This window comes from Saimiri boliviensis, chromosome 11 (genome assembly GCF_048565385.1).
Source record: "Saimiri boliviensis isolate mSaiBol1 chromosome 11, mSaiBol1.pri, whole genome shotgun sequence".
In the NCBI taxonomy this organism is placed as follows: domain Eukaryota; kingdom Metazoa; phylum Chordata; class Mammalia; order Primates; family Cebidae; genus Saimiri; species Saimiri boliviensis.
The window spans coordinates 85,116,414-85,143,031 of NC_133459.1; the positions used below are offsets into that span (position 1 = coordinate 85,116,414).

The following is a 26,618-nucleotide window of genomic DNA, read 5'->3' on the forward strand; positions in this document are numbered from 1 at the left end:
GAGAATCAGAGGATATAGGGGAGAAATGGAAGGATGAGAAAAGGAAATATTGATATTGTTAACCCCAATGCAAAGTCTGGTTTTACATTTGTTTGGCAGTGGTTTCATTTTAAGGACACATTTAGAAAGCTGACTTCATATAACTATTTGTTACCCATCCTGGTCTTGAATGTATAATTTTTTCCCTGCAATAAAAAAGATTGGTTGTTGGTGTTACTTGAAATAAAGGCAAAGAATTTTCTGTTACTTTGTGCACAACTACCACTAGCCTTATCCCTAAATTTGAGAAATTAGCAATCTTAAAGTATAGTTTGAATATGACTGGTCACAACCAGAGAGGTAGGTATTCAACAGAGGGGCCCAGGAAACCAAAGAAATAGGTATTTGTCAGAGGGGCAGAGGGGTGTGCCCCTGTGACACAATGTCAACTGTGATGCTGAGTCAAGAGCAGAAGCCAGGAACCACCAAAACACTCCCCCTCCCCACACCATCCTGGCCACTGGAGCACCCCATTCTTCCTCCAGAGCTCCTGCCACCCAACAACTAAAGGTTAATGATGGGCACACTTGGGGTCTCCATGTGTCCATTCTGATTGGTCATTACCTGTTTCCTACTTGTTATTAATTATAGGAACATCATGGATATCTATTTAGTATTACAAAGTTAAGTACAAAGAACAGTCATCTGTATTTTGGCCTATGGAAATGAACTTTAGTCTGTTGCCTTTAAAAGAAGTTGAGATAAGCCTAATAGAATCCACAAAGGCAAACTTAGGGACATTTAATACTTTCAGTCTGTGTATTTTATGGGCTACTCTCGGTGTGTATGATAAGGACTCATAAGCTTAACACTTTGAATGGGTATTATATACATGGAGAAAACCCTAATCATAGGATTTTGGCACCCACTGACAAAGATCCTTAATGAGCTAAACATCCTGCAACCCTTTTTATGGCATTTAGATTTTGACAACTAACTCTAAAAATATGCAGTAGACCAAAAGAATTAAGGTTGAACCTGTCCACACCATTTAGAAGAGCATTGACGTATTTACAAGATCTGAAAAAAACTATCTCAGGCCTGTACATGTCCCGGGACATACATAGGGTTTCCATAAAATCTAGACAGTATTCCAAGACAGTCTAGGATCCCAACCAGTAGCATTACTCACAGATTATGTACCTTGAGCATTTTATATTGAAAGAGGAATACAAACAATAACCTCTGATGAGGTAACTAGGGATCAACCTGGCTGCTATTGAATCAGTGCATTGTGAAGTTCGAGCACGCGTTCCCAAGCAGCCCAGCAGATGCAGCTGGCTCATACCCTCACTGAGCTCGTCCACACTGATTTGATCACATGGAAGGTGATAGCTTCGGTGTGGGTAGGACACAGGGAGTTGAAAGAGGTAAGGATATTTTTTCCCACTAGGGAGAGTATAAATATAGGGATATCATCTCTCCTGCTCCCTCAAGAATCCATATTCCTTAACCCCATTGTCTAGCCCACAGCAAGCATTCAACATTTGTTAAAACACAAATATTCTTAGAGATGAAATGTTAAGTCTTTTTTTCATACCACATGCTGTTTCTACTCCTTGAGATGATCTTCTCATTCTTTTTATGCCAACTCCTTCATCGTTATTTATTCATCAAATATTTATTGAGTGCTTAGTGTAAGCCAGGAACTGTGTAAGGAACTGGGATAGCGCTCTGAACTAGACCTGGCTCAAATATCACCACCTCTGGGAAGCTTTCCCTGAGTTTCTTGGGCAGGAGTTGCCCCATTTTAATTTGTTATAATATTTATTACATTGCATTTTAATTCGCAATGTCTGGTTCTTTCCCCAACTCTAAACTGTGGTTTTCTTCAAAGTGAAGAGTGGATCTTGGTTATCACTGTATCCTCACACCTGAAAACAAGTCTACGTATAGCAACCCATCAGAACATTACTGGTGATTGTGGTAGGTTGATTGTCAAGATGACCAACATTTTTTTTTTCTTTCCAACTTTTATTTTAGGTTCAAGGGGTACATGTACAGGTTTGTTACATGGGCAAATTGTGTGTCATGGGGGTTTGATGTAAGATAATTTTGTAACCCAGGTAATCAGCATCATACCCAGTAGGTAGTTTTTCAGTCTTTACTCTCCTTTTACCCCTCACCCTCAAGTAGGCCCTGTCTGTTGTTCCCTTCTTTGTTTCCATTTATACTCAGTGTATAGCTCCTACTTATAAGTGAGAACATGTGGTACTTGGTTTTCTGTTCCTGTGTTAATTTGCTTAGAATAATGGCCTCCAGCTCCATCCATGTTGCTGCAAAGGGCATGATTTCATTCTTTCTTGTGGTTGCGTAGTATTCTATGGGGTATGTGTACCACATTTTCTTTATCTAGTCCACCATTGGTAGGCATTTGGGTTGATTCCATGAAAAATGACCATGATTATTCACCTCTCCCTGCAGCCATGGCCTTGTCATATGACCTGGTAGCTCCTTCTGCAAGAGTAGAGCTTTATTTTCCCACTTCTGGCATCTGGGGTGGTCTTGTGACATGTTCTGGCCAATAGAAGATGACAAAAGTGGGCCGGGCATGGTGGCTTATGCCTGTAATACCAGCACTTTGGGAGGCTGAGGTGGAAAGATCACAAGGTGGGCAGATCACAAGGTCAGCAGATCGAGACCATCCTGGACAACATGGTGAAACTCCATCTCTACTAAAAATACAAAAATTAGCTGGGTGTGGTGGCACGTGCCTGTAATTCCAGCTACTTGGGAGACTGAGGAAGGAGAATGGCTTGAACCTGGGAGGCAGAGATTGTAGTGAGCTGAGATCGCGCCACTGCACTCCAGCCTGGCGACAGAATGAGTCTCTGTCTCAAAAAAAAAAAAAAAAAAAGAGATAGCAAAAGTGATAGTGTGCCAAATTCTGAGCCTACACCTCAAAAAGGAGCAAGTTTGATCTAGCCTGGGGGATGGTGAGCGATCCACAGCTTGGTTACCTTTGTTTCCCCAGTTAACATCCAGCCAAATGAGTAAGGCCATTCTAAGCTAGCAGCTCTTAGTCAACTCACCAGATGGACACAAACAAATAAGAATGCCCCAATAAGATATGCTGAGCCTGGTACAGATTAGCCAACTATCTGGTTGATCTGTAAACTCATGAAAAATAATAAATGCTTATTGTTTGAAGTCAGTTTTGGTGTGATTTGTTATGCAGCAATAGCTAACTAGTACAGTGATTTTTCTTTTTGTAATTTTCTTTTTTTTTTTCCCCCTCTTTCTACTTAAAAAAAAAAGATTTTGTATAATCTTGACTATAAAGCTTAGCATTTCACATGGGGAAAAGCATTCAAGTCTTTGTCTTTCTTAGGTTAGCCACTGCCAATCTTGGCCCTCATAAAAATCACAAACCTACTGAATATTTAAGCTGTCAATGATCTATTTGTCATCTTAAGGCAATTCTTGAAAAGTAAACTGAGTCAGAAGAATTGATGTAAGTTGCTCAGATTTGCCCAGTCACTTAAGAAGTGGATTCTATCACAGCTTATTTTGATAGGGTACCAGAGGAGAACCATTGGCTTCCGCTGCTATGGCACATTTCTCACTTCCCACCAAGCTTTGATCTCTAAAGTCTTTCATCTATTCTCTTTTTTTTAAAGGTGCAGTTGGCACAAACTGTTCATAAACATAGTCATAGATGTCATAAGCATGTAAGCATGAGGTTATCAAATTACTCCATTTCTAAAGAAATTCAGCATGTATATTTTCTTCTTCCCATTTATGGTGCTTTTGGATCCTCACTGCAGTCTACACTGGTGCCAAAACTTCCTCAATGGACAGATTTGTGCACCCATATGCCTGCTCATTTCCAAGCTTATTAGCATAACACAACATCAGTTCCTTGATTGGCCAAATGATAATTAAACTCTGACTTGGAGGTCATCATCAGTCCTGGTTTGTTTGCCAGAGGAATTTCATTTGCTACTGGATCATGTGGTTCTTGGGTGACCAAAATCAAACAGAACTCAAGCCCAGGACCTCTTCAAGGATCGTTATTTTTTAGTAAGAAAGCTAAGACCTTCATCTGAAAGATATTCTGGGCCCTAACACTTTTGTGTATGACTTAGTAGAACATAACAGAAACAATCTTTGCTGAATAGGTAAAAGAACCATGGACTGGAGGTTGGCAGGAAAGAGCTGAGACTGAGAATTGTAGGTGAAGCATGTGAATGTTGATACACTTTTTCCCCAATGCAAGTCAATAGTAAGGAAGCTAATATGTACACCTAGTCAAAATTTATAATCAGAAACAGCTATGAAGGAAAAGCATTTGGTATTGATCTTCTCTTAATCAGAAATCAGAATGAACCTTATCTCATGACAAAATAAAATGAACTATTTTGTTCATTGCTATAATCATCCTTCCCACATTTATTTTGACAGCAGTGTCAGGGATAGAAAACTATCTCCTTAAATTGCCTCTTGCCTATTATGAATTACAAATTCTTACGATTTTGATAAATGATTTTATTCTCTCCTTTACATTTGCTTTGGGGCCTTTTGCAGTACATGACTTTTCAGAGAAATGCCTTGGTGATTTAAAAGTAAAGAAATTCTAAGAAAGGTCATATCAAAAAGACTAGCTACATGGAGAGACACCAGGCCTTGGAACTGCCTGCCAATGACAAGAAGTCTCATTTTTCCTTGCCTTTCACTCTGACTTGGAGTGAACCATATCAGGGTCTAAGCGTTTTACAGAACTCAGGCATGCTGGAAGCAAAAATTAAGGTCATTGTGTTTGGTTAAGGAGTTTTCCACCAGGGTTACTGCAAATGTGACTTTTGGCTAAGGCTTAAGTTTTTCCTGATGTTACACAACAGTTAACACCCATTCTTAAGTAAGCAGAAGAAAATTTTCAGGTCACCATGAACAATCAACCCTAGGAATAACGTTGGTGCTTTTTTGTTCACGCAAATCTCCACCAGTTTTCACAGGGACCTCAGACCTCCCTGACTCTACCATTGTTCCTCTCTTGGGCTTTACAGACCATCCTTCACCTTCCTCTTCTGGTATCTTCAGAAGGCGAAGAGCTTGGATGAGAGAAAGAGCCATGAACTCTGTCAGGACCAGAAGGAAAGATACTGTTGGTTAATGTAAACACTTTCTTATCCAGGTAGGCATGACTTCTCTGAGAAGTTGACTGCTGACAGCATTTTGCCAAAGAACAAATTCTTCACTAAAATGCTAATCCTCTGAAATGGGCTTGCTCTACCCAATTTGTGAAGCAGGTAGAGTAAAGGTAAATGTCAAGCTAGCTGCTCGGAATATAAGGAAACATATTCATGCATGCATTTATTTACTCATCAAACAGTTATTAGGCATCTACTGTGTGCTGGGCATGATGGTAGATATTAGGGGCATCCACATTTTGCCTGGCAATACACTCAGACTGTACTGGGTTTTTTCTTGGGTGCTGGTGAGGCATGGCTCCCCTGAGAGAATTCTGTAGGTTCCTGGTCTCTGATTTCTTAAGAATAAGTGATGGTACCACTGCAGGTGTGCCGTACACTTGTAAAAGTAAATATTGGACCCATGAAGTGTTGCAGAAAGATGATTTTATTTAGGTAGAGAAAAGAGAAAAGGAGAAGAAGAGAAAGACTTCCACGAAGAGTGTGGAAGGGGATTCCAGAGGGGAAATCCGGCCAGGTGTGTGGACACAGACTTTTTTTTTTTTTTTTTTTTTTTTTTTTGAGACGGAGTTTCGCTCTTGTTTACCCAGGCTGGAGTGCAATGGCACGATCTCGGCTCACCGCAACCTCCGCCTCCTGGGTTCAGGCAATTCTCCTGCCTCAGCCTCTTGAGTAGCTGGGATTACAGGCACGCACCACCATGCCCAGCTGATTTTTTGGATTTTTAGTAGAGACGGGGTTTCACCATGTTGACCAGGATGGTCTCGATCTCTTGACCTCGTGGTACCCCCACCGTCTTCAAGACCCTGGGCCAATGAAAGGAGTTCCTTAGAACTTCCGCTGGAATGATTGACTTTTAGTTTCTTCCTGCACCCGTGAAATTAAAACATAAACCGTAAAATCTCCCGGATGGAGAGAGATGGGAGGGGGGCATGGCGCTGGGAAATTCTTGCCCTTAAAACTACGTCCCCTCATGGACCCGGAAAGAGAACACATTCCCTCAAGACCGTTAGGGGAAGCTGGTACAAAAACAGAAGATTACAGAACATTGGTAAGAACATTCTTTTTCAGCTCTTAATGGCTCCCTTTTAGTAAAACTACTTTCTGTGACTTACTTGGTATTCATGGGAAAATGGATATAGTTTGCTTTGGAAACCTATAGGTTGGAGGGAATGCCCATGAAAACATAAAAAGATATGCTGGGGCCATCCTATGTTGCCACAAGAGAACATCAAAGGCACTTCATCCATATTTGGGAGTAGCAGGAGGAAAGAGCAGAAAAGGCTGGCTGAGAGAGGTGACTCTGGGAATAAATCCTAATATAAATGTGAATTGATTTCCAAAGCAGTACCGCTAACACAGAGAATGTTAGAGAGAGACCAGTGCTGCATCTTCATGGAACCTCTGTTTTTATTGAGCAACTCTATGATTAAGAGGTTAGAATGAACTGAAACATGTTTCAGGGTTGCCCATTTTATACTCTGGCAATCCCATGGAGAATTTTCGTTAGACTGTTCAACTTGGCCATGCTGGCAAGCCAATGAACGAATCTGGCCTATTCAAATGGGGGTAGAAAGTGATTTATATTGTGTTTTGTGGTTAGTTTTCATTTCTATGTTTATTATAATTATTAGTGTTCTCTGTTGTAGATGCCTGAGTGAAAAACTGTTTTCCTTTCCTCCCTAATGGCTCAAGACAAAAGAGAATTTTACAAACAAAGAATAAAACTTTAAATTGCGTGGCACCCAGAAAATGTAGAAAGGCCTGTTCCCTGATAAACATGTTGGCATTTTCATATGGAAGATTCTTGTTTTCTAAAGAATGGCTTTCGTGTCATTCCCAAGTAGTTCTACAATGCTTTACAGTATCACACAAAAGACTGAAAAGATAGGTAATTTTCTCAGTTAAAATGAGACTTTAAAATTTCCTTGGACTTTTTAGTGATTTTTTCTTGCACATTTTATACATTTTACATTTAATATACTCACGAAGGCAGTTCTGGCTTATCTATGAGTAACTAGGATCTACCTTGGCTCCGACATTCCTAAATCCATCTATTTTAAGAATTTTAAAGTACCTCTTATCATTTCAGAATTCAGATTCAAAGTCAGAGAAAGGAAGAGAGATATTTGTTCTTGGCTTCAGTCCCATTCTGAACAATATGAGGTTGATATGGAAGCTTAGAGAATGAATTCGGGATGTGTATAGATTTTATTTTAAAACGACTTACATTTACTTACATTTCCTTTATCGTGAACAAGCAAATGGTGGTTTTGCAACAGTCCTCAACTAAGAACACATCTATCCTGAAAGAAACACTCTCTTACATCTTACTGGTCTCTTTTAATAAAATAAAATGGCATCTTGCTTGTTTGTGAGAAATATTAAGATACTTGGCTTAGAAATCTTCTTGTATAGAGAGACACTCAGTAAAACACATGAGACCATTTGTCTCAGGACTACTTGGCAAGTTGGAAATCTGGAGACGGGAAGCACAGCTTCAAGTCCTGTTTCCAGGTCAGAACTAAAATGCGCTGGGCACGTTGAGGCTGCCAGGCTCCTTCATCTCTGAAAAATCTAACAGGAATTCTTAACATTACCAATTTGGCTCTGTATTTTGGAGTTTTACCATTTCTAGAAATAACTAAAGTGATTCTATGGAAAGATTATACATTTGGGGGCCTGGCACGGTGGCTCGCACCTGTAATCCCAGCACTTTGGGAAGCAAAAGCAGGCGGATCGCGAGGTCAGGAGATGGAGACCATTCTGGCTAACACGGTGAAACCCCATCTTTACTAAAAATACAAGAAATTAGCTGGGCATGGTGGCACATGCCTGAAATCCCAGCTATGCAGGATGACACACAGGAGAATCACTGGAACCCTGGAGGCGAGGTTGCAGTGAGCCGAGATCACAGCACTGCCCTCCAGGCTGGCAACAGAGCAAGATTCCGTCTCAAAAAAAAAAAAAAATGCTTCTTAGATCACATTGTTCCACTGCCGAAGCTCGTGTCTTCCTCTGCATAGTAAGATGTAGTAAGGTGAAGCACTTGTGGCATTTCCTCACTTCCTGCTTAATGTTAACCTGAGAGCATATCTTAGAAGTCAGTCCTACCGAGGAAGTGCCAGTGAGTGTTCTCAAGTCTCCCTTTGTGCGTCCTGTGTTGAATCCTGCTGAATCTCGCAGTGTCTGTGGACCTGTCTTCCCAGCAAGGCTGCACATGCTAACATCCTAATAATTTCTTTCATTGTTAGGCTTTTCCATTTCATTAAGACTCTTCCTCCATGGGCTCTGGTTTTCCATAAAGTTTTTCCTCAGTGAGACGTGAGAAAGTGTCCTTTCGTTTTCTCTGTTGTTTGTACTTGTCTTCACCATCACCATGGGGCCATTTCAAACTATCATTTTTAAAAGGTCACTTGTTTTGTTCTGTGTGAAGTTGAGCCTGACAATGGGTTAATGACACCCTAATAAGCCACGTTAAAATTATATCCTGTATGATCATAAACAACTATTGAGTCAAAGGAGAAGAAAGCAAACAAGCTCCTTCCAAGAAATCAACACTGAAGATATTAGTTAAAATGTTAAAGTATATTAGCCAATTACATAAAATCCTTTTATATTGCCTTGCTTCATTTCAAACATGGCATGGGCTATTTTGTCTGTGAACTCAAGTGGAACAAAAAGCTACAGAATGCAATTTGTGTCAGGAGCTGGACTACAGAAGGACAACTAATTCTAATTAGTACGAATTCCCCATAGGCCAGAGGGAGGCCAAGTGCAGGAACCAACTGCCTAATGCTGTTTCTATCTTGCAACAGGTGGGCCAAGGCCTTCTAAAGGTTGTCATGGCAATAGCTCATGGTAGACCTTTAGCCGGACACCAGTAATTAATTGCGGGCATGTCCAGCCTTTGAATGTGATATCTTTTAATACATTGCTGAAATAAAAGAAGATTGGCTCTTCTAATTGGTTAAAATTAAAACAGCAGAAGGCTTTGCCAAGAAGGACTGCAAAATAATGCAAGTCTGATTTCAGCCTCTCAAACTTGGATTCTTTGCCTATCGCTACATGAAGGAGTAAAGAGAAAGGTATTTACTTCTGATAACACTAATATTCTGTCATATGTAGGCTCACAAGCAAAATATTCATGCAAGCACTGTTAGATGATGCTTGAGACCTTTAAGAGGCATGTCTTCAAAATTCTGACAAATTATCAGAAGGGTTCATCTGATTTCCCAGTCCTGGGTGTTTATAGACTACAGAGAAGCTATCCCACAGCTGGTAGTGATTCTGTGTCATGGTCCTATGCTTGAGGGGTGACCTGCTGAGCACAGTTTAGTCTGGGGATGTGGCCAAGGACTGGGTAGTAAAGGAGCTTCTTGGAAGGTGAGGGGCCCGAAAAAAGGCACTGCACTGTGTGCTCCACAGGAGTCTGCCGAAGACCAGCCACAAGTGCTGGGTCCCAACTCCAGTACAGGCACACAGCCTTAAACGCCACTCATGGCATTGGCTAGCCATTTGAGAAATAGGGCATGGTGCAGTTTTAACAAAGTGCCTGAGAATAGAGTGAAAAGAGAGAATATTCTTTTCCATTTGGGTTGTGAATTGTGCTGTTGTGTATTCTGGAATTATAAATAAAAATAACCATAGCAGGAATAATAGCTAACATGTATTGAGTCTTACTGTGTGCCAGGCATTGTGCTAAGAACTCCGCATGTACTATGTTACTTGATTCTCTTAAGGACATTAGAAAGTAAGTACTGTTATTATTCCAGTTTTAAAGGTTAAGAAACTGGGATTCGAGAAGCTGACTTGCTCATTGTCTTCCATATATTTAAGAACAGAATCAGGGTTTGAATCCAGGCCTGACCCAAGTCTTGAGCTGTTAACAAAAGAGAAAGCCATTAAAAAATGAGTTGAGTTTTGTTATTTACTGTAGAAAGTAACCAAACTTCCTTTTAAATTATTCAAACTAGAACACATGTAATCTTTGAACTCTTAGTTCTGAATCCTGAACCCAAGTTCCTGAACTATGGTCCGATTAATTGAAATTATTGTTTGAAGAGACCTTTTATTATATGCTTATGTTTCTAATTACAGATTCGTTCCTCCTTATTCCCTTATTGTTGAACATAGTGGGGAATGCAATTATTATTTTCCCTTGTTCTAATGGTTAAAAAGTAAATAAATGAGGAAGGCTCTGTCCCTCTCTTCATTATCAGCCAAAAAACACATTTGAAATTTTCCAACCACTTTCTTTTATGTCTGATGTTTCAGAAAAAAAAGTTTTAGTGAAACAAAGTCAAATTTAATCCATTTTAAGAAACTGATGTTTTTAAAGTATGAGGTTCTAAGTAAAATGATTTCAAATTATATATTTATGGGGATTAACTTGTTTTCATGTATAGTACAGCTTTCCTGAGTAAACAATTTCCTTTTGACTCCATGGGATGAGAAAAATATATGTAGTATTTTTTTTTTTAAGAGATCTCACTTCTTTAGGTGAGCACTTGAGTTGGAAATATTTATTCTCACTACTCTCCAAATACGAGTGAATACAAAGTAGAAGTGGAAAAGTAAAATTAAGGCATTCTTGGTAGTTGAATTCCCCCCAAAAATGTTTTAGCCCAGTTCTTTGGCCACCTTATCATGACATGATAAGTGGGCAACAGACTTCTGCACTGTGTAAGACATGTCCCCTATCTTGGTACATGTATGTGTTCATGCATGTCACCTTTATTTATACATGTTCAAAACAGAACAATTTTTTGTTCATTGTAGCAGATGGAAAATTTCTGGGCTGTGGACTTCAAAAGGAGAAAGACTTTAAAGTGTTACTACCTTAATACCGTTCTTTCATTAGCCCCTAGTGCTCGGTAAATAAGGCAGCCATTGAGTTATCAATGGGTTTACTTTTACCAAACAATTGGACCGAAAGTACTCCAGAGAGTTATGGCCTCCCCTACCCTGTTACCAGAATCATTTTATTAATAAAATGCTTCTAACATGACCTCCCAAGATTTTTTGACTCTTATTGCTTGGGTGGCACTAGAGGCTAAAATGGGGCTCCTTTTAATAACACATTTGCATAAGTTGATCTGAAAGATCCCCATGTGATTACATGACTCCAGGGTTGGCCTGTCATCTCAGAAAAGCCTGAGGTACTCGTCCCAAAGAGATCAAAACTCAAGAATTAACTAGTCTTCATAAAATGAGAACATCTCTAGGAGCAGTAAAACAAATGATTATCATTTCTTTTTGGCGTTGGACTATGCCAAGCTAGAGAAAAACAGAGCTTTCAAACGTTGACAATCTGGTATATTGAAGTATGACCATTATTTTTTATTTTCCACATTTTTGGTCCAAAGACAGTTCTGAGTAATTGATTCCCATAATGAGCTATGGTTCGTTAGTCAATTTAATTTATAATTGAATTGGATGGATGTAACTCTGTGTAAAATTGTCTCTGAAGAATCTGTTTTGTTCGTCTGTTCAACTTCTGACAGGGATGGAAGAAAATCTAAATTATTCCCTCCTGCAAGGGGGAAAAATTCAGTCTCAGCCTCCCTGGTGAAATTAAGAGAAAAAATATTTTTAATAGTTGCCATGCAAAAATATTATGGCTTTACTAAAATTTATACAAGCATGTGAATTAACACATTCATGGCAAGGATGGTGGATTCAGGAATCTGAGTAAATGCCTTGAGGCAAAGACCTTTTCTGAGTACTGGGAAGGATTTCTCATTATTAGAATGAACACCAGGTCTCTCTCCATTTATTTTTATCAGTTATTGACAAAGATTGTCTTATTGCAACATAAATATGCCCAGAAAACAATAGCTCTAATTCTCCAGGTGTTTTGCAATCATCACAACTTGTATTTTATATACATTTCCAATAATGGTATAATTTGGGGAACAATTATTAAAATAATCACATAGAGCTTTTTTTAAGTTTTGAAAGACTGTCAGAAAATTTTTAAACTTTAATTGTTAACAACAGGCTTTCATTTTTGCTCAAAGATTTTCTCTTATTCTCTAAGCCCTTCACATTTAAAACTTTTACAACCATCTTAGCACACACTCAAAACAAAGCCATAATTATGTAAAAAGAAATGTTTTACAGTTAATGCCATCTAAGACACTCACCAAGTGCCAAAATGCATAGGATTTTGGTAAAAGGCAATCTGTTCTTTGAGGATAATGCATGCAAACTACTCTTGTGCAAAACCTGAGGCAGGAATAGTATACTGCCTTAGATCACACCTATGGAGCTGACTTTGATACTATGCCCAGAAGTGGGTTACAGGCTGTGATTTGAATGAAGTTTAATCATTTTTAGAAGCAAAGGGCCTTTAGGGTACTCTTGTTCCATAAGACTTATTATATCTAAGAAAGACAAAGGCGTAGGCTTTATTCTTCCTTGTTAACAATGGTAATACAGTAATGATCTTTAATGATGGACTGTTGTGTGAAATAGACTGACTGGGAAGAAAAGCTAGATGAAAACAGCTGTCATTTTATATCATCAATCCCTGTTCTTACGTGGACAAAGAGATCATGAATTCATGTCCTGTAATGTGATGGAGAGGCATTATATCACTGTATGTCCACTGCCATTTCTATGGGCTTTCATCTAATCTCCTGCAAATGTTAAAAATATATATTTTAGTTAGTTACAATGAAATGAATAAATGAAGTCGAATTAAGGTAGGTCAGGATATAAAGTTCAAATGTTACAGTTCTCAAGGGACAAATCTTTTACAGTTTCTCTCTACTCACATATACCTGGCTGTTCCCATTTCCTGACCTTTGCAAGATTTTAACTAGTTTTTCTTTTTTAATTTCCGACATGGAAAACAAAGATATTTCATTTGGAAAAATACTCCCTCCTAAATGAGCCAGACTAAACAGCAGGCATTAGCCTTATCAAGTGAACAAAATCACCAGAGATCACTTACATTCATAATTATTACATTTCTCCTGAAGAATTTTGAGTAGCACTCATCTTTTATGTAAGTCAGCTATGTAAAATAGATTGAAAGGTGAATCTAACAAAATATTCAAACCCACATCAATCATTCATACATAATGCACAGTTCAATGAAGGCCGGCTCTGGAGCCCAGATAAGCAATGTCATAGTAAGTTATGCTCTATGGCAGCAAAATCAGTTGTGATCAATCACACAGTAACCAGTGTGAGTTACATTTTTGCTTTAGTCCTTAAACTCTTTCGAGTATACTTTGAAAAGTATTGTTTTTATCTAAAGTAGTAGATCAATACCTGTGATCAATAAGCATTCATTTCCAACTAACAAGGACAATGGTGAGTGAATTCCTTAAAACATTTTCATAGCAAGGAATGTTGGGTTGAATAGTAGATCATTAATATGTCAGATTTTAGGGGGAGCTCTTAAAAATCTCCTGGAGGACAACTCTCAAAGAATGTTTCTATTCTTTGACAACTGTTCCATTTCTATGATTTCCAGTAAAATCATCAAAACCTTGTATATTGATAGCTTCAGCAGTTTCATTCCAGATCCTATAAAATGTAATGCATTAACTAATGATAGTTTTGGCTTTTGAGAAATTTGATGACACCCTTTCTATGATGAAGTGAAAGCCCTTGAAGTGGCACTAATGAATATCACAGTGAAAAATACAGGGTTATGTTCTTGAGCCCACACTCACCTCCAGTCGCCAGACCACTGAAGGGGCCCTGCTTACTTGTCCTAAAGTCAGGAAAAAGAAGGAAGACTTGGACACTCGTGACCTGAGTCAGTCGTTTACAACTACACATTAGTTTGTTTATTATCTTTTTAAACCAGCTCCTAGAGAGCAGGATCATAGCTCAGATTTTATTGTATTCAGGAATTTCTAGTGTATTCTTTCCTGTAATAAAGATATGAAGGAGATATTTCTCAAACCAATGGAGATATTTCTCAAACGTCTTAAAGTTTGGACTTAAATGCTGCTTTCCATTAATTCATCTTGACTTCTGCAACAGGGTTGCAGGGAGCAGAGGGTTGGCCTGGATCAGATGCATTAAAAACTGGCAGGCATCACAGAATCGGATGGACCATAAAGCAGCATTGAAAGCAGTAGCAAGCTTCAGGCTTTGAGAGTGTTGGCAGGGACAGGGTGGAAAGTGGCATGGGGGAGAAGGAAGATATTTTTTCCTTCTGCATCAGTGTTCTTTAAGGCTCTTTTGACTGAACACCCCTCAATTAAAAAAAAAAATCCTTCAAGTATTCACCTATACATGTTTGTTTACAAATTATATACATGTGTTACTCTCATTAGTTAACAAATCAAGGTGCAACACTCACACAAAATTTATCATTGATGATAATGAATGTAGTTGTTACCAAATGGTTTTGATTACTTTCAGCCAACTTATTGTCATGTAAAATTACATTGTCCTTAATTTTGTTAAGAATTTGGCTATTGAAGAACTCTGTTAGGAAGAGTAACCAGCTTATACATTACTGTTATCATCATGGATCTGTGACATTTTTGCAATCTGTATTCATTTCAATCTGTGGTTTTTGCAGCAATTTAAAAACATTAAATTATTGTAAGTTTATGTACACTGTGAAGTTAGTATCATTCAAGTTAGGTAACAGGCTCTATAAGTCCATTATATTGGTCCTGTAACCCGTGGTAATTGTGTGCTGTGTGTATTACCACTTCCTGTCCAGGATCTAGTGTTACCACACCACTCAAGGCTGTCTGACACACACGTCTGGGGTGGGCACCAGCATCAATCCACACAGCAAATGCTCGTATGACTTATTTTTATAGAAATATAACCATAAATGAACATACAAATATTTCTTCCTGCATAACTAAATGTTATTCTATATAGCCTATTTTGCAGACCAGTGTGCTAGACTACAGGTAAAACACCCAACTGTTCTCTAGGATGACTTCATCTGACATGAACACCATTGAGACTGAATTCCATACTCCCAGCTAAGGGAAGGTGGGCTTCGAACAGATAAAAAGAGTCACCTTTGCTTCCTCTCCCTTTATGTAATATATACAAGAATTTATTTATCCATTTATTAATTCCATAAATATTTACTGGGAACAATCTGTAAGCATAGCATTCAGTGTCTCTGTCCATCTGGAATGTGTGGCGTAATGGAGAATATGTACCCAGGGAATTGCATGTTGGAATAAGTGCACTGATGGCGGCAAGCACAGGTGCTCTGGCACAGCAGGGACAACTCACCAGGATATGTAAGAACAGGAAAAGCTCCTTAGAGAAAGTTATAAAGTGATATTGGAGTTGAGACCCTCAAAATAAGTAGGATTGATCCTAAGATGAAAGGGAGCAAAAATGCCCTTGATGGCTGATGTTTGGAATGTAGAGAGTGGGATATTAGACTTTAAAGGTTAAAAAAGAGGTTCAATCAAGCAAAGTCTTATATGATCTGTTAAAGTGGGAACTTTATCCTGAGGGCAATGGAAAGCCAATGAAGACAGGTCAATGCAGGGCAGATATGATTAGAAAACATTGAGTATAGGTAGTATTTATGATGATGCCTGGCACATGCTGAGCACTCAGTAAGTGTAAGCTCTGATGAGCATTCTTCTCAATATCACTATCATTATCAAATTTGATTTTTCATCACTATTATCAGATTTGATTCGTGGAGTGATTCTTTTAGTTGCAATTTGGCAAATAGATTGAAGGGATAAGACATGTTAGCTGATCCCTTTGTTCTTAAAAATTTCTTCTCTTCCTGAGATTTTCCCAGTTCTATTTCATTCTATGCTTTCTCTTTTAAAGACTTTTATACACACATGCTCCTTGACTTAGATGCTATGTCCTAATAAACTTGTAAGTTGAAAATACCACAAGTCGAAAGTGCCGTTTTTAACTTATGACAGGTTTATCAGAATGTAACCCCTGATGTAACCCCATTGTAAGTCAAGGAATGAACTGGATGAGTATCATTTTTGCACCATGGTAAAGTTGAAAAATCCTAAATTGAATTATTGTAAGTTGGGAACTGGCTGTAATTTTAAATTTTTCTATGTATTTATTTATGATTGAAGTGGATTAAGTGGTAAGTGGCAAGAGGGAACCCTGGGGGAAACAGAAATGAGTGAGTTGGAGAAGTGTTATTGAAGAGCTTTCTTTGCAGAGAACCACATATTTCGAGGGGAAAGCATTTTACACTGAGCTGGTTAGGTACATGTACTTCATAAATACTTGTTAACTGACATAGTTTTTCTTTTAATTTGTTGGACCTTCTCACTCTTGAATAACTTACTTTTCAAGCATCGATGACTGACTTTTTTTCTGATATGAAAATACCCGTTTCATCCCCGCTCCTTTGCAGTGTGTGTGTGTGTGTGTGTGTGTGTGTGTGCGCGCGCGCGCATGCGGCAAGTTTATACAATTGCATGGTCAGTTCCTTTGGCCTGCTTTCCTGGAGCAATTAAAAATAATTACCTTCTTTTTTAAAATTTGTGTGGAGCATATTAGACTGTTATTGCATTAACTTCATAAGTTATATCCCATTGAGGTAAATTCTTCATTGAGCACTGAGGATCAAACATTTCATTAGATTATGTAAATATTAACAAAGGTATTGCTAATGGTGTTGCTGATTATTTTGAAGATAATTTCTCTTTGTGTCATCAACATCTGTGCAGGGAAATTTAAAGAGATTGTTTTTCTTTGATGTCTTTAGGCTGCCATTTTGTTAAAGGGAAGCAGCCCCAAATCTTTCTTTTGTGTGTTAGTCTCAGTTCAAAAACTGTCCGACTGAATACAGATGTGGAGTTTCACATTCTTAGTGGAGAATATGGGCTATAGAAAATTATCTTAGAAATTATCAGGGGAATTGATAAAAAGTACCATTTTTTTTAAGGAACAGACATTGACTATTACGGGGATAAAGGACTAGGTGCAGTTAAAACCTAGCTGTGTTTTAGGTATTTCATCATACAAGGAAACAGGAGGCTTATTCCCATTTTTGGATACACTAATACCTGCTGTGCTGAAATTAAACATTGCATGAAACAGGTATTTAGAATGCCCATCAGAAAAAAGATTAAAAACAGTAAATCTCAGGCCCATGAGGCCTAGACTAAATCTGGCAAGCAGCCTATTCTGCAACAGACTTTCTGCTTTTGAAGACAGCAAACTTCAGCCTGGCCAGGCAAAGATCAAGCCAAAATACTGCAAAGGAATCTTTTATTTTATTTTTCTTTCTTGCATGAAGGATACTGATGCCTCAGTCCTTGTCTTCGCTAAAATGACATGTAATCCCAAAGGAAAGAACTTAATTTGTGAGATGAGTGTGAAAAACCTACCAAAGGAAATGATGTGCAAGCAAGACGAGCACTTCTTCAGATGATGTCAGGGAAAGTCCACGCGGAGATGTCTGAAGGCTCTAATCCGAATGTGCGGACATCATCTCCATCTGTCCAAGTGTGCGGTTGTATGATTCTGCTACCTTCACTGACTTAACCACAGTGAGAGATGATTTTCCACCAAATAGATAGCAAAACAAATATTAGGTTGTAATTCTGCTTAACAAGTCTGAAAATGCACAAGAAAGGCAAACATAATTTAAAGTTGGCATTAGAAAGCTAAGGGTATATAATTTGGAATAGATGATTTTTTTTGTGCACATTGTCAAGTTATAGTTTATCTCTGACTTTTATGTGTGCTTTCCCTTTTGGGTGCACTTTCATCCAATACTGTTCCAGATTTATATATGTAATATAATCTAGAAAATGATATACAGTATGCAATACTGGGATTGTTGGCACTATCCATTTACAATAATAAAAAGTTAAAAGGACAAAATGTGATGATAATAGTAAACAAAAAAAAATCAATGCTTTTCTAAAAGCTTTTTATTTCTAACTTTTCATTCTGCAGCAGTTCTTCTAGTGGGTAACAACAGTTGATTGTTTTAAATCCTTTCTCTTTTTGCCTTCACTTCTATTTTTTCTTCTCATTGCATTGCTTTATTACTTTTCCATTGTTAAATCTTCACTTTTTCATATTTTTTGACTTTATCTTTAGTTTTTTCTCCACTTTCGCTGCATGCCTTCAAAGCACACACTTGATTATGCCTTTTCCTCTCCACTTCTTTCATCAGCTTCCTCTTCATTTCCTTCCTTTCTCCCTCCCTGACTCTCTTCTCCCTTTCCTTCTTCCTTTTTTTCCCTTCTTTCTACCAGTTTATCTCTACTACTTCCTTTTCTATTTATTTTCCTTAAAATCTACTCTACTGCAGAGATTAACCTGGAAATGCTACAAACATAACTTGTGTTTTTTTCTTTGGAATAACGAGAACATGGAAAAGTACAAGGCAGTTATAATTTGTGAAAATAATATTATACCAGCAAGAAATACATTATGCAATATTAGAACAAAGCTTTGAATTGCAATGATCACCATCTTCTAAAAATGCACAGATACTGGACCACGAAACTGTACTTCTTCCAGGAATTCTTAGCTTCTAAACATGTCATTTTGTCTCGATCTATAAATATCGAAGAATGCTCTTAGAATCTGCCAACTATCATAAATTTATTAAATGTACTTACATTCACAAAATATTGTGCTGTATGAATTTGAAACCTTTCTATTTGGCTGCTGATGGCCTGCTGGTCTTCAGACACCACGGGCACATATTGAAGTCAGCTATATGGTAGAGCTGTGAAGTTAGCTTAGATGTAGAGTGAACACTGGGAATACTTGATGTCAACCCTGTAGTCTAAAATCGGACCCCACTCAAGGCATTAACAGAGGAATTGAGCAAATTGTGTGGGTTTTTTTTTTTATTTATTTGTGGTGCAGAGATGAGGGCAATCAAAAAGCCACTATGCCTAATTGCTAAATTTTAGCATTAAAATAATGTAGTAGGGGGAACAGAGATTGCTAAATCAAGGATAAACTACTAGATTTCTTTTGTCTCATTTGCCTAAAGTTGAGTTGATAGATCTACTGTATTGAATCTTTTTATACTTTATTTTGGGGACAAAGAAGTTGGGAAGTATGTCTTAGCATGTAGAGTGTGTGTGTATGTGTGTGCACATGCATGTATTGAAGGTTACTTTAATTAGTATTATTTTTTCTCTTCAGAGTCAGAGTCTCACTCCATCACTCAGGCTGGAGTGCAATGTGGCACAGTCATAGCTCACTGTAATCTTGAACTCCTGAGTTCAAATGATCCTTCCACCTCAGCATCCCGAGGAACTGGGACTACAAGCACTCACCACCATGCCTGGCTAATTTTTAAAATTTTGGGGCTGGGCGCGGTGTCTCAAGCCTGTAATCCCAGCACTTTGAGAGGCTGAGGCAGGTGGATCACAAGGTCGAGAGATCGAGACCATCCTGGTCAACATGGTGAAACCCCGTCTCTACTAAAAATACAAAAATTAGCTGGACATGGTGGCGTGTGCCTGTAATCCCAGCTACTCAAGAGGCTGAGGCAGGAGAAATGCTTGAACCCAGGAGGCGGAGGTTGCGGTGAGCCGAGATTGCGCCATTGCACTCCAGCCTGGGTAACAAGAGCGAAACTCCGTCTCAAAAAAAAAAAATTTTTTTTGTAGAGACGCTGTTTCATCATGTTGTGTAGGGTCAAGCAATCCTCCCGTCTCAGCCTTTCAAAGTGCTGAAATTACAGGCATGAGCTATTGCGTCTGACTGTGAAGTTTACTCAAACTCATTGTGGCCTCTGACACTCCCTTGGTTTATAAACCTTTATGCAAAAACTAATGAGAAGTCCAGACTGTGGATGCCTTGGGTACATGGGTCATAGTCCCTCTCCTAGTTCTTAGTTTGGAGCCAGGTGTGTCCCTTTGGTAGTTGGCATGTCAGTCAGCTTTCACCAGAGGAGGCTCTCACGACACAAGCTTGTTTCTCACTCTGCTTTGGTTTTGAGACACATGAATGCTCCATAAGACTTTCTCATTTCAGAATCCTGAGAAGTAGCAGCCCCTAGCTGGGATATTGCAATCTTCTAACAGAAAAAAGGAACAATAGAAAGATGAGAAAACACACATATTGGCTCATAAAGCTTTTACTCAGACCAGGTATACCTGACATCTGCTTTTATTTCATTGGCCAAAGCAAGTAACATGACCAAGCCTGAGCCTGGATGGGCAGATTACACTTCCTCTAAGGGAAGCATATACATCACATGGCAACAGGTTGGACATGGATAGTCTTAAGGGAAAGGGAGTGCATTACTGGGAACAAAAATATGATTTCCACACACAATAAATGCTATTGAATTGAATTATAATCAGAAGCAGTTAAATGACCAGTATATTCTATTGAGAACTTGTAGACACATGAGAGTGTTAAGAACAATTTTTTTCTGCTGAGTTGGGCAGATCATGAGGTCAGGAGATCCAGACCATATTGGCCAACATGGTGAAACCCCATCTCTACTAAAAATGCAAAAATTAGCCAGGCATGGTGGTGCGTGCCTGTAATCTCAGCTACTCTGGAGGGTGAGGTAGGAGAATTGCCTGAACCTGGGAGGTGGAGGTTGCAGTGAGCGGAGATCACACCACTGCACTCTAGCCTGGCGAAGGAGTGAGACTCCGTCTAAAAAAAAAAAAAAACGAAGAATAACGATTATTGCTTTGTTTACCTTCTGCAGCAAGATCCTCTGTTTTCCTACTGCTTTGAAGAAATACCCAAGACTGGGTAATTTATAAAGAAAAGAGGTTTAATTGACTCGTAGTTCTGCATGGCTAGGGAGGCCTCAGGAAACTTACAATCATAGCAGAAGGCACATCTTCACAGGGCAGCAGGAAAGAGAATGATTGCCAGCAAAGGAAATGCCAGATGCTTATAAAACCATCAGATCTCGTGAGAGCTCACTCACTATCACAAGAACAGCAAGGAGGAAGCATGATCCGATTACCTCCACCTGTTATGGCCAATGACACGCAGGGATTATGAGAATTACAATTCAAAATGAGATTTGGGTTGAGACACAAAGCCATACTGTATCATCCTCCATTTATAAGAAGAGTTTAGTAATATTATCTGATTGAGTACTTAGCACTAATTCAATGAATATATCAGTGATCATGAAATGGTTAAAGAACAAAGATAATACCACATGGGGAAATTATAGAATTTTTTTGTTTGTTTTTTTTAGAATCAGAAAGATTTTTGGTGAAGGCCTCAGGCTGGATATTGCTCTACTCTAAATTCTGAGGAGTCTGTTGGAACCCTGTTTACTACAATTGTCACAGAGGGAAGGTAACATGACTTTATACATTGTCTATCCAAGGAACATGCACCAGCTTTTGCACAGATATGTGTGGCAGCTGATAAAATATATTGTTAGAGATAAACTTGGTTGAAAAAGACTCAGGATCTGAACATTTGGAATTTCTCTGACTTTCCTGACAAGGACACTTTCTAGACCAATTGCCTGTCTTTCTCAGTACTGAGCAGTTTACCTATGTGTTCTTGAATTAATCTTTCTCCTCTACCAGACTCCATGAAGACTGAGACCCTGATACAGGGTAGATGCTCAATAAATATTTGTTAAGTGACTCAATAAATGTTGAGCAGTTGCTGACATGGAGGGTGAGAATTCTGTATGTTGGTGTTTAAGTCAAAGGAAATGACCAACCTGGTCTAAATGCTTATGGGCTGTAGAGTTGCATGTGCAGTATTCCAGGGGACCAGAAGTCAGGTACCAGGAGAATGAGCATAGATTTAACTCAGCTTCCAAGTGCAAAGAAATTTTAGTTTATTCCAGATCCATATTGTACTTTGATTTGTATATTAATTGTAGTCTGTTGTCTATGCCATATCTATATGTAAATTATTTAGCTTACTCAGTATATTTCATTATACTAGCCATTCTAAATTGTTCTCCTTCTTAAAAAATTATCTGAACTTTAAAGATTGTTTCTGGTATAGCTTATAAGTTCTAAAATGGATGGAGCTGAACTGACATTCATTGTGTATCCAGGTGGTCAGAAAGTGAAGATCCCAAGGTAAATAACATCTCTCCTAGAGTCTACCTGAGCAGGATCCGAGCCCCACCGGGTAGTCTTCACTTACACACACAACTTGCACATAGTAAGCACTCAATAAATATTTGCTGAATTGAGTGGGAAAGTTCAATACAGGTAGTGGCTGTAGAACAGAAAGACTAACTTAAACCCGGCCCAGAAATCCAGACTGATCACCAGCTGAATATATCTGAACAACTCATTAAAAACGGGGGAAATGCAGACGCGTATTTCTTCCCTACCCCATTACTCTGTGGGAAATATAAATGAAATAGATCATTTACATAACGGCATAATGTGCCTAGATATAACAGATTATTTGCATAACTGCATAATGCCACTAATCAGGGAAAAAAGCCTTAAATATTTCTGGGATGTGAACATACAGAATTATAGAAGGTATGCATATCAACCAATAATCAGAGGCTTCTCTTTTTTGTAACGTGTATCCCAATAGGGAGAAAAAAATCTTCTACAGAAGTGAATGAACCACCACGGCACCAAAAAGTGAAGCTGGGTATGCTTGGAAGACATAAAATGACAGAATCTGGGTTCAATTTCTCCAAACCACTGTTCTTTCCTGCATAATGAGCAACTAATAGGGACCTGCTTATTAGAATATAAGAGCAGAGCAAGGTCTTTTGAAAATAATTGTAGGGTGAGTAATAAGGAAGGAAGGACACGGCCATTCTCTTAGGTATCAATGCCTTACCTTTCTTGTTAATGATAGCACTTTGAGGCAATAGCAGGATAAGGGAAGGAAAACAAAAAGCATGGTTTAGTGAGCTTTAACAACCTTTTTCCCTCCCATAATGAAAGTACCTATGCTCCGTTTTATATTTACCTTAGTGCAAAAATTCTTTATCATGCACAACTCCACTGAGTTCATTATATTTTTTAATGTATCTCAGATTCATTTCAGATCCTGATTTCCCAGTACAAACTAGAGTAGCAAATATATAATTATTCTCATAAATAACTCAGCACCTTATATTTCAAACAAGTTTTCCCACAAGGCACAAGTGCCCTATATTAAATTCTTTTAAGTGTAAGTTGATTAAGGTAAAAATTAGTTGTTATTACCTTATGGACATTTTAGTTTTAGCAGCAATTCAAAGCCAGGTCTATCACAAGTAGATTTGTTGCCGCCCACAGGTATAATCATCAGGAAAATTAATAATCATGTTCAGTATGACTATAAATCATTGTGGTTTAGGCAATTAATTTCTGTAGAAAAATGAAAGATCTATAAGTATTATTACTGTGCAAACTACATGTTGTGAAACCCAGATCCAACATAGTCAAATTGCAAATGCAGGGTTTCTAATTTCAGAGTGTGATAATATGGGGTCATCAGAGGAAGGAAAGCTGACGATTCTCAATAAATAATGTGGTAATTTTTAGCAGTTTATGAATGCAGCTTTTAGTGCATACGGTATTCAGAACCTCTAACCCAGATGCAGTGGAAAGAGTTGCTAATTTCTAGAAAAGGCAGAGAAGCCATAGAAGAAAGTGAACATGAGGATGTTTGAATGAGTCTACCCTCATGGCTGGGCAAATATCCCGAGAGTCATAATGCAAGGCACACTCCTTGCAGAGTTGCTTCCAGAAGACTTCTTTTATTCTGCTCTGTCTGTTTAGTGTGCAAAGTCAGATTGGGAAGACAAAGGCCCCTAGTAAACAATAGTAACATCCATTTATTTGTGAATACTAACGGTATATCAGACAATCTCCTTAGCACTTATTTTAAAATTTAATCCTCACAACATTAAGTATGTATAATTATCTATATTGATATATGAGGAAATAGGCTCAGAATGGTTAAGCAATTTTTGAAAGCCAAAAAGATGGGGGACGCTAGAGTCCCAATTCCAAAGCCGACTGAGCGCCCAAAGTTTATGGCTTCCTTCTCTAATCTCTTTGTGTTTTTTTCCTTACTCTTCCTCTCTCCTTTTTTTTCCCTACCTTTTATGTGTCTGTGTTATGATTTTCTTGTTCAGATTCTTTTCTTAATCTTTATGCTTTTCCCTTTCCATGTCTGAGGTCTCCTACCATGCCCACAAGCATTTTGTAGCCAATTAATGGCCTTTAGGATCAAAAGACTGCAGACCTTTTGTGTAATTACAGCATTGGTAGATATGGTGATTTCGGAAACAATTTATTTTTCTTTTTTGTTTAGGTGTTCTCTCTTTTTCCAAGCCTGCCTCAGTTTGCATATTCTTTGCCCCATTGCAACCCAATTGATCACAACTTTCATCATAAGAAGGCATCAAGTCTGCTTTATTTGTGTATTATATATCCTAAGGTAAGCTCTTTCTTAATTTATGGGTTAAAATATCATGCAGGTAAAAATGAAAAAAAAATCAGAGAAAGGAAGGAAGAAAGAAAAGAACATGAAAGAGGAAGCAAGCAAGCAAGCAAGAAAAAATTGTAGAATGACCCTTCACATTAAAAAAGGTTGGTCACTTTCTAAAAGATTCCCTGTAGATTTCTTAAGCTAGCAAGCTAATTTTAAGCATTGGGTACATTTGTGAAACTTTTCAGGACATCACTCACTGCATAAAGTGAGCCATCTCTATTATTAGTTCAGTAATACCTCACCTTATAGAATACCACTTATGGCTGACAATATATTTGCCTACCTAACTTATCTGACTCTCAAAACAACTGCGTGGGATTGGGTGGAAAAAAGGTCTTATTTCTGTTTTTCTCTTGAGGAAAGAATTTGGATTCTGAGAGATTACGGGACTTGCTTAAGCCACACACAGAGAGAAGAGGAAAGGAACAGAACTCAAACCCAGTTCCTCTGACTCTGCAGCTGTGGCTGGTTTGTCCAATTACAGGCACACACTTCTTTGAGATTCTTGTTCTTCTGGGTTAAAAATTAACCCAGCTTCTTTCTCCATATTTCTATTGAAATCTATCTGATTAATACAATCCTAACTTTCCAAATTATTCATTCCAATGGACACTTTTTAATCTTTACCTCACCTGATGTCTGGACAACTTCAGCGTCCAGGACTACACGTGAAATTTCTTCTGTGTTTTCAGAGACTATTTTCTGTCCTTTTTCTCCTCGTCTATCTCAGGTCATTGTTTCTCACTCTCTTTGAGGGTTTATCCTTCTTTTTTTATACATTTAAATGTTAATGTATTTTGGCCATTTTTCATTTAAGTACACTTCCTTTACAATCTTCTCTCCTCCCAAAGAGTCAACTAATGCTTATTTACTGAAGGTGAATGTACATTCATTCTTCTAGTCCAGATTACTCCACTTAGCTTCATGTCTACAGTTTCGTCTGCTAACTGGATATATTCATTTAAATATCAAACAAGCAACTCAAACTCAGTTATATCCCAAACTAAACTTAACATCCTCCCCACCAAATCCACTTTTCCATCTGCTTCTTACCTTAGCTAACAGTGCCACCATCCAGCAATACTCAGCCAGAAATCAACCTTCAGCAAAGGTGACTCACCAAGCGCTATTGGATCTATACTCTAAATATATCTGGTGTTTGTCCCTTCCTCTTCATCCCTGCTAAAGTTCCTTTAGTTCAGGTCCTGGCTGCTTCTGCCTGAATTTAATCAGTTACCCTGTAGTATATGCTCATTCAGTCAATCTAACTGATGCACAGAAAAGAGGCCACAGGTTATGCCTGAGTCCTCAAACACAAGCTACTTTTTGATTTTCTACCCGCAATGAAGAAAGCATATCAGGAGCATGGAGAAGCCTAACATGAGTGGGAAAGACATCATCATCTTGATGAAGTCTCTGTGCAGAGACTTTTCTATCCAAAGCATGACCCCAAGCCAGCCCCTAAACCCAACTGCTGTGGTTCATAACTGCTTATCCTTTTTTACCTTGCTTTTTAGCACACAATACCTCTAAGCATTATCTTATATGTACGACTTTGTTCTTTAATGGATATCTCCTCCATATTAAGATTTAAGACCTGAGGAATCTTGTCATCTTCAGTACTGTTTCTCAGGACTGAGAATAGTTCCTAGCTCATAGGAAGTATGAGAGAAATACGTATTAGTTGGCATCCCTGCAGAAACAGCACACTTAAACTGGACAATTAAAGATTGAATAGGGGGCCATTTTCCAAGGTATGGACAGAGTTTAGGCAAAGACACAAAATGTCAGGTGGTCTCTAGGCTGGTAACAACCAGGAGTACTTCTACCCCTTGCCTGAAGGGGTGAGGGAGGGAATCATAGAGAAGTCTGGAGCAATATTGGAACTCGGAGAAAAAGCTGATAAGAGAAGCACATGACCGGAGCTGTGGCCTGTAGTAGAGGAAAAAAGCCAACGTGCTTTGGGAATCAATCCAGCAGAGACAGTGAGAGGAAAGTGTCCTGACTTCACTGTCATCTTGCTTTCCAATTTCCTGCCCTCCCTCA

General features: G+C 38.5%; 1 long non-coding RNA gene across 1 annotated transcript in view; it reads left to right on the top strand.

The window, feature by feature from the left end:
- Positions 1–24,989, top strand: part of LOC141580410 (uncharacterized) — a 55,361-nt gene extending 30,372 nt beyond the window's left edge. Inside the window, exons 2-3 of the long non-coding RNA XR_012512619.1 lie at positions 21,343–21,446; positions 24,393–24,989. This is a non-coding gene — a long non-coding RNA (uncharacterized LOC141580410). The remainder of the gene's footprint in view (positions 1–21,342; positions 21,447–24,392) is intronic.
- Positions 24,990–26,618: the final 1,629 nt, after the last annotated feature.